The sequence below is a fragment of the Octopus sinensis genome, unplaced genomic scaffold, assembly GCF_006345805.1.
Source record: "Octopus sinensis unplaced genomic scaffold, ASM634580v1 Contig04705, whole genome shotgun sequence".
NCBI lineage: Eukaryota > Metazoa > Mollusca > Cephalopoda > Octopoda > Octopodidae > Octopus > Octopus sinensis.
This window is the reverse complement of record NW_021827694.1, coordinates 1-9,910: the sequence shown is the minus strand read 5'-3', so window position 1 is coordinate 9,910 and position 9,910 is coordinate 1. Positions and strand designations below refer to the sequence as shown.

Genomic DNA, 9,910 nt, shown 5'->3' with positions numbered 1-9,910 from the left:
AACTGCCGGTCAAAGCGAAAAGATCTAACATGGTTATCCGACAAGCTAGAAATACTAACCAAACGTCCTCGAAATCAAGACTGGAACTGGAAAGAGGTGAAATGACCTTTGCCCGTTGACCTACCGGGTGAGTTCTGAAAAGGACTCTTTTACTCTTTTACTTGTTGCAGACATTTGATTGCAGCCATGCTGGAGCACCGCCTTTAGTCGAGCAAATCGACCCCAGGTCTTATTGGATCTTTTCCTTTTGAACCGCACATGTCAACACAATTTCTAGTTAACTAAACACTTTTAAACTTCGTATACTGGTAGAACGTGTCAAAATAAAACATTTTTTTCTCTTGGCTTTCTTGATAAAATTGTAATTCGTTTGTTTAACGTAGTTTAATTTTTCGAATTTTAACCAATGAATCGCCTCTAATTGAGCTAAAATCATTTGCTGCGTCTAAAACTGAGACAACATCCTGTCACTAACCCTAAACATCACCCTAACCCTAAATTTTTAGTGAACTAAAGTGTTTAGTTAACTAGAAATTGTGTTGACATGTGCCGTTCAAAAGGAAAAGATCCGACTTATTCTTTGTAAGCCTAGTGCTTATTCTATCGGTCACTTTTGCTGAACCGCTAAGTTACGGGGACGCAATCACACCAGCATCGCTTGACAACCGATGCTGGTGTGATTGCGTCCCCGTTTCTATTACAACATTTTTACAAGATACAGCGGTTACTGCCGCGAACTTTTTTGCTGACTCATGCAGCTGGTTTGTTTCTTGAATTATTTCGACCGACATAATTCGTTCGAAATAAATTAATCACAATTTAATCCCAGAAAATGGGAAACCTATAATTTTTTGCTTTTTGTTTTCTCTCAACGTGGACAACAGTTCAAATCCCACCCCCGCCGGGGGGCGAAACTTAGCAACAAAGTCTACAACGTTCGAAATTAAATTTTTCACACAGTAATAAATATACAGTATCCCCAAAACGGGATCCCTATAATATTTTTTTTCTCACAACGAGGACAACAGTTCAAATCTCGCCCACGCTAGTGGCGGATGCCACAATAGAACCTACAACGGCTAAAATTTAATTTTTCACGCACTAATAAATTGTTTATCCCCCAAAACGGGAAACCTATGATATATTTCTTCCTCTTGATGAGGACAACAGTTCAAATCCCACCCCAGCTGGGGGGCGAGACCTAGCAACAAAGCCTACAACGTTCGAAATTATTTTTTTTTTAACACAATAGTAAAATATAGAATCCAAAAAAACGGGAAACCTATAATATTTTTTTTCGTCACAACGAGGACAACAGTTCAAATCTCGCCCACGCTAGGGTCGGATGCCACAATAGAGCCTACAACGGCTAAAATTTAATTTTTCACGCAATAATAAATTGCTTATCACCCAAAACGGGAAACCTATAATATTTCTTTTCCTCTTAATGAGGATAACAGTCCAAATTCCACCCCGTGGTGGTGGTGGTGGGGGGCACGACAATAAAGCCTACAACGACTTTAATAAGTTCAATATTAATAATATTAATTATTTCGTATCTTTTCCTTTTGATAGCCAGATTTTAACTAAATTTATCAAAAAAGCCAAGTGAAAATAATGTTTTCTTTTGACACATTCTACCAGTATACGAAGTTTTAAAGTGTTTAGTTAACTAGAAATTGTGTTGAAATCTGGCTATCAAAAGGAAAAGATCCATAATTTCAATATTTCAACAATTACTTTTTCCCGTCGACGGGAAAAAGTACAAAAATTTCAAGTTCAACAATGTTCAACAGTTCGAAAATATTCAACAATAAACAACAATTCCAATAGAAAAGTTTTCCAACGTTCAACAAAACATTTGACTCACCCCCAAAAAACACGTCTATCCACGACAAAGGTAAGTAAGCTATTTACCACACAGCCACTTCTACGACTATGAACAAGAATAACAACAACAGCAACAAAAAGAGGCGCAATGGCCCAATGGTTAGGGCAGCGGACTCGCGGTCGGAGGATCGTGGTTTCGATTCCCAGATCGGACGTTGTGTGTGTTTATTGAGCGAAAACACCTAAAACTCCACGAGGCTCCGGCAGGGGGTGGGTGGTGGCGACCCCTGTTGTACTCTTTAACTCCAACTTTCTCTCACTCTTTCTTCCTGTTTCTTGTCCCCGACTTCCTATGCAACCGCTGAGCCTGGATGCGCATTCATCCATCCGTCGATGCTCTCGGTGTCGGGGGCTGACCTGCTTTCTCTTCTGCGAGTCTTACGAATCATCATCATCATCATTAACAACAACATGACCATGATCATCATCATTATCATCATCATCGTCATCCTGAACCACATCAACACGATCATCATCATCATCATCATAATCATCGTCGTCATCATCATCATCATCATCATTAACAACAACATGACCACGATCATCATCTTCGTCATCAACAGCAACAACAACAACAACAACACAACAACAAGAGCAATTAGTTATCATAAAATATTTTCCAGTTTTTTTTCTTTTTTTGTTCAAGTTTATTTATTCTGGTTTTTTTTTGTTACAAAACAAAACAAACAAAAATTCGAAACGCTTTGATCTTTGAAAAAAATTTTTATTTTATTTCCTTTCGCATCAAGTGTGCCTCAATAAGGCCAATACATAAAAAAAAATATGGTAAAAAGTATAAAGGAATAAAAAAAAGTAGAAAATAACATTGTTGTTTTTTTTTTTTTAAAAAAAAGACTTTGTTTTGTATATTTGTACAGCTGTTGTCTCTTTTTTGTTTGTTTCTTTATACATTTGTTTATATTCATATTTTATCGATAAAAAACTAATAAAAGAAATACACACACACATACACACAAACATATATATATGTGTGTATGTGTGTGTGTGTGTGTATAGATAGATACATACATACGTGCATATATATATATATATATACATACACACATATATATATACATATATACATATTACACACACACATATATATATATATATATACATACATATATATATGTGTGTGTGTGTTGTGTGCACATATATATGTATATATATGCATATATATATGATATATATGTATATATATATATAAATATATACATATATATATACATATATATATATATATATATATACATATATACATACATGCACACACACACACATACACGCACACACACACACTCATACACACAGGGTATTCGGGCTGAATCTGACGATTTCTTTGTCTCTTTTTGGGAGAAACAGCTTGATGCATTAGTGAACAGTCATCAACGGCGTTGGAGAGCATAAAGATTTAAGTTGTAGTTGAGGAAAAGTTAGCTGAGATAGAGAGCTGGGAGCGATCTGAATATTGCAAAAGAGTTACCTGTACCATGACCATACATGCCAGGTATCTGTTTCTTTGCTCCCCACAAGGGGCTAAACATAGAGGGGACAATCAAGGACAGACAAACGGATTAAGTCGATTACATCGACCCCAGTGCGAAACTGGTACTTATTTAATCGACCCCGAAAGGATGAAATGCGCAAAGTCGACCTCGGCGGAATTTGAACCCAGAACGTAACGGCAGACGAAATATGGCTACGCATTTCGCCCGGCGTGCTAACGGTTCTGCCAGCTCGCCGCCTTTAGAAAAATATGGAACGCAGGGGCCATGCTAAATCTTCTCTGTATCGTTCCAATTTTAGTATATGTACTGCCGAAGCAAGTACATGTCAGGTATCAAAACACCGACATCACGATTGCTGCTCAATGCCCAGCGATTACTGGAAGAAGGTGTTCGAAGATCTTTCCAGATTTTGGGGCCAACTTGAGGCCGTAGTGGACGCTGAGGGCCGCTACTTTGAGTAAATTTTTATCTCTCAGTATTGATCCAGTTGGAATTTACAAAAAAAAAATTTAAAACACCTACTTTTTGGATAGGATTTCTTTTCCTTTTACGCAAACTGTCATATACAGCCCAAACGCCCTATATGTATGTGTATATATATATATATATATTTGTGTGTGTGTGTGTGTGTATGTGTGTGTATGTGTGTGTGTGTGTGTGTATGTTTGTATACATGTATACATACACACACACATGCATATGCATGTATATATATATATATGTGTGTGTGTGTGTGTGTGTGTGTGTGTGTATGTTTGTGTATCTCTCTCTCTCTCTCTCTATATATATTTTTTATATGTATTTTATATACATTTTATGTGTATGTATATATAGTACAAATCTATATGTAAATATATGTTATAATAAATACGCAAACACTCACACACTCATGCGCACACATACATTCACATTAACCACAAACCACACACACACACACGTTATATATATATATATTAATATATTATATATAATATATATATAATATATATACATATGTATGCATCTCACCTCTCTCTCTCTCTATCTATAATATATATATACATATATATATATATATATATATATATATATATATATATAAATATAATGTATATACATACACACACACACAGATATAATATGCAAATGCTGTTGTGCGTTTATATATGCCTGTCTGTATGACTGTTAGACAGGAAACCAGGTTCGTATCCTCCGAGGAATGCTCAGCAAATTCGTCACGGTTCACCAGGAATTTCACCTTAAAGTTTTATTCACACCTAAAGCATATAATGAATATGTCTACATTGTAATAATTTCCTACCACATGTAGGTCTTTTAAAACTTTCAGATCATTCTAGTTCTTCTGATCCACACCATGTTGTGAATAACATATATATTGCTTAATTAGTGACAAGCCGTTTATAGTACAGATATGCAAATAAAGTTATCCACTGCAATAACGCCTTCAGGTATTACTGATTTATGTGGTAGTTAAATTGTTTTATGCTCTTATAAGAAGAGGGGAACGAACTCAGAAATGATTTGCCAGGATCATATTTTCGCATTTTTCTGCATATAACGCAGTTAAGTAATTATATTTACATTCTTAGGATTTCATATCACAGCTAAGGCTTTCTAATATACAACGACTCGCACCTTTACACACCACGTGTATTCAAATTATATAATCTATATATATATATATATAAACGGCAAAATGTCTGTCTGTGTGTGCGTGTCCTTTATACAAATCCACATTTTTTCAGTTAGAGGGCTCGCACTTTCTATGGTCATTCAAAACCGTCCAAGGGTGGTTGTGTATATCTTTACATTTCCCCAGTCACCCCGCAAAGCCATTAAAAAATCAATAGAAGTAACTTTTTTTGTGAATTTTCTATCCAAAACCCAATCAAAATGCCCGAAACTTGATACGCCAATTGAATGCCAGTTAACTGTATGTGACTGGTCGGAGATTTGGACAGTACTCGCGTGTTTGTGCGCACACATGCAGCTGTATATGCATGCACTCGGGTCATAGTGCTAGTTATATATATATATATATATATATCATGAACCACGGTTTTATTAAGTCGGCCATTTTCTTGTTTGTACACAACTTCGTATTAAGAAGAAATGGTTGTTGATGGTATAAGTTGCTAGCGCTACATTTTCATGTGATCCTTGACGTCAGCTCTCATTTATTAGCTATCAACATGGTGTTTGATGAAGTTCCTTAAAAGGAATTTGATCATACGTCTGAAAATCGCAGGAAGAATACTTGTTTTGCTTAATATTGCAACACTGCGGCTGAATGGTATCCAGGTCTGTGCAACTTGTCTTTATTTCCTCATGACTCTATTTTCTCTTTTGAGAGCAGTCGGGTTCATTTTTAGTATTCTTATTTGTGAGAGCAGTCGAGTTTATTTAAGATATTCTCATTTTAAAATCACCTCTGTCCTTGTTTGTCCTCTCTGTGTTTAGCCCCTTGTGGGTAGTAAAGAAATAGGTATTTCGTCTGCCGCTACGTTCTGAGTTCAAATTCCGCCGGGGTCGACTTTGCCTTTCATCCTTTCGGGGTCGATTAAATAAGTGCTAGTTACGCACTGGGGTCGATGTAATCGACTTAATCCGTCTGTCTGTGCTTGTTTGTCCTCTCTGTGTTTAGCCCCCTTGTAGGTAGTAAAGAAATAAGTATTTCATCTGCCGCTACGTTCTGAGTTCAAATTCCGTCGAGGTCGACTTTGCCTTTCATCCTTCGGGGGTCGATTAAATAAGCACCAGTTAATCACTGGGGTCGATTACGATGATTAATGATGATACTATATTTGGTGGATTATTAAAACGCTTAGCTAAATCGTTAGAGTACCAAGGTACCTTTACGAGTACATTCTAAGTTCGTATTTCACCCTGGTCATCTTTCTGGAGTTCAAAAAAATATACCATCAGTATTGAAGTTGATTAGTCGAACCTAGTAACCATTTCTCTCCAAATTTGTAGCCTTATGAATATTTTCGGAAAATTTTTTTTATTTTGATTAAAAAAAAAAAAATGCTGTTGGGTTTGCGGAACTGGTAAAAGGAAGGAGAAGGTATAAAGCTGCATCTCTTTAGATCATAGTTCAAAATCCACGCGTGCCCTTCCTTTATGATTCAATCTTTTGGCGTCAACAAAAAGAGTACCAGTTAAATATTCTGTATAATATAGGCAGCTTTTCCTCCTCTTCCTCATCATCTCGCTCTTCCCTCGCAGAACAAAACAATAGCATTTCGCTGATCTTGTACCTTTGTAAAACCCGACTCCTTATTCTTTAGGATGTCGGACAAAAAGGCCTTGAGGTTTATAATTCCGACTCTTTACGTTTTATGGTTTCAAATCCCACCGGGGTCAGCTTAGCCATTCATCCTTTCGGGATCAATGAAAATAAAGTACCAATCATATATAGAGGCCGAGTGGGGAGTGGGGGGGGGGCGATGTAATCGATTAGTCCTTTCTCCTCAGAATCGCTCGCCTTGTTCCAAAGTTAGAAAGAACCACCACCGCCACCACCACCACCACCACCACCACCACCACCACCATCATCATCATCATCATTCTTGTAATTTTGCAGGCTTGCGTTAGTATGTCGGACTAAATGTTTAGCGGCTGCCTTTACGTTTTGAGTTCAAATCCCGCCGAGGTCGACTTTGCCCTTCATCCTTTCCTGGGTCGATAAACAAAGTACTAGTTTGAGCACTAGATTCGATGTGAGACGACTTAGCCAATCCTTGGAAATTGCTGGCCTTGTGCCAAAATTTGAAACCGAAATTATGCTTATTGTTGTTGTTGTTGTTGTTGTTTTTGTTGTTGTTCAAGTGCCGTGTTGCCTCTGGCAGAATCGTTATGTTGCCGAACAAAGTGCTTGGCGTCTGTTTTTATGTTTTGAGTTCAAATTCCTCCCGAGAACGACTTTGTCGTTTAATTCTTTCGCGGTCGATATGGAAAAAGTACCAGTTAAACATTGGGGGACGATGTAATCAACGTAGCATCTTCCCCGAAAGTGCTGGCCTTGTGCCAAAATTTGAAACCGAAATCATAGCTGTTGTTGTTGTTGTTGATGTAGTTGTTACATCTGCTGTTATTGTTGTTGTTGTTGTTGTTATCGCTGCTGCTGCTGCTGCTTCTGCTGCTGTTGGTGTTGCTGCTGTTTGGTGTGAATCTGCCCGTTCGCCGCTGGCACAATCGTTAAACATGTCGACCAAAATGCTTAGCGTCTGCCTCTAAGCTTTGAGTTCAAATTCCGCCGAGCTTAACTTCGCATTTCACCCTTTCGGGGTTCGATGAAATAAGTACCAGTTAAACACTGGAGTCGATGTAATCGACTAGCCCCCTCCTCAACCTAAATTTTAGAAAGGATTATCCTCCTCCTCCTCCTCCTCCTCATCATCATCATCATCAATATCATCATCATCATCATTCTTCTTCTTCTTCTTCTTCTTCTTCTTCTTCTTCTTCTTCTTCTTCTCCTCCTCATCATCATCATCATCATCAGCATCATTATTGTTATTATTATTATTATTATTATTATCATCATCATCAACATCATCATCCTCATTATCATCATCATGATCCTCCTCCTCCTCATCATCATCAATATCATCATCATCATCATCATCATCATCATCATCATCATCATCATCATCATCATAATCATCATTATTATTATTATTATTGTTATTATTATTACAGCGATAAAGTTCGCTTAAACAGCAGTGTTCCAGCATGGCCAGTTATGTTGCCGAACGATGTAAAAGAATTCAGATGCTATAAAGTGCCTCTGAATAGATGCGTTTCCAAACTTGTACATTCCGGGTTCGAATCTCACCACGGGACAGTTTTAACTTTTATCACTTCGGTGGTTGCGTTAATACTGTAGTGTACCAGTAATTGATGGGGGCCCGGCGGGGTACGGTCAGGGATTAGGTTCGTAGTTTACCTTTGCTTTGATATGGGATTTATTTTGTTTGGTACCACAGCACTCATCTTCCTTTCTTTTTCCCTTTGTTTTCGTTTTCTTTTTTGTTTTTGTTTATTTCCTTGTTTTCGTGATATAAAAATTTAATTTCATTTTCTTCAATATGGCCGCCTTTGTCGCTCGTATTATCATAGGTCATCCACTTTATGTTCATCATCACCATCATCATCATCGCCGTCGTCAGCGTAGACGTCGTCATTATTATCATCATAATCGTTTTCATCGTCGTCATTATCACCATCGTCATCGTCATCATCATCATCAGCAGCAGAAGCAGTAGCAGCAACAACATCATCATCATCATCATCATCATCAGCATCATCATCGCCGTCGTCATCGTAAACCTCGTCATCATCATCATCATCATCAGCATCATCATCAGCAGCAGAAGCAGTAGCAGCAGCAGCAACATCATCATCATCATCATCACCATTATCATCGCCGTCGTCATCGTAAACCTCGTCATCATCATCATCATAATAATCATCGTCATCATCATCATCATCATCATCAGCACCACCACCACCACCACCATCATCATCATCATCATCATCATCATCATCATCATAATCGAGCTGGCAGAATCGTCAGCGCGTCGGACAAATTGCTTTTGCAACACATATCCTTAGCCGAGATCAACTTCGTCTTCGGACTTCTCGTGACCGATAAAATTAAGTAGCACTCAAAACCGGGTGCCGATGTAATGAACTTAAACCCATTTCGTTAAAATGACTGACCACGAGCCTTAATTCGAAACCAATTATCATCATCATCATCATCATCGTTGTTGTTGTTGTTGTTGTTGTTGTTATTATTATTATTATTATCATTATTATTATCATCATCATCATCATCATCATCATCATCATCATCATCACATTTCGAAATGCTGCAAAATACTTCGTGGCATCTCAACTGACCTTACGTTCCGGGTTCAAATTCCGAGGAGGTCGACTTTGCCTTTCATCCTTTCGGGGGTCGATAAATGAAGTACCAGTTGTGTACTGAGGTCGATGTGATCCACCATTCCTTTCCCTTCAAATTCCACGCCTTGTACCTTACAGCAGGAAGGATTTAAAAAAAATTAATATTAAGACGGCGACCCCCGGCAGAATCGTTGGTACGCCAGGCAAGCGACATTTCATCCGTTTTTTACTTCAAATTAGTTGAAATTCCGCCGAGGTCGACTTTGTCTTTCATGCTTTCGGGGTCGGTGAAATAATACCAGTTGAGCACTTGGGTCCATGTAACCGAGTTACCTCTCCCCCAAAATATCTGCCCTTGAGCCAAAATTTGAAATTATTATTATTAATGTTCTCATCATTATTATTATTATTATTATTATTATTATTATTATTATTATTATTATTATTATTATTATTATTATTCTGGTGTGTTGACTTTTGCTTTATGTCTGTACAAGTTGGCTCCAAGTCTCACCCAGAGACCTCAAGAGACAACAGGTTGGAAGTTCACGTTGTTGTTATGCCTAGTGTGCCATATATTTTGGGGTTTTTTT

At 37.7% G+C, this 9,910-nt stretch overlaps 1 pseudogene; it reads right to left on the bottom strand.

Annotated features, from left to right (window-relative positions):
* Positions 1-3,654: 3,654 nt before the first annotated feature.
* LOC115227563 lies at positions 3,655-3,723 on the bottom strand (annotated as a pseudogene).
* Between the last annotated feature and the right edge of the window lie 6,187 nt (positions 3,724-9,910).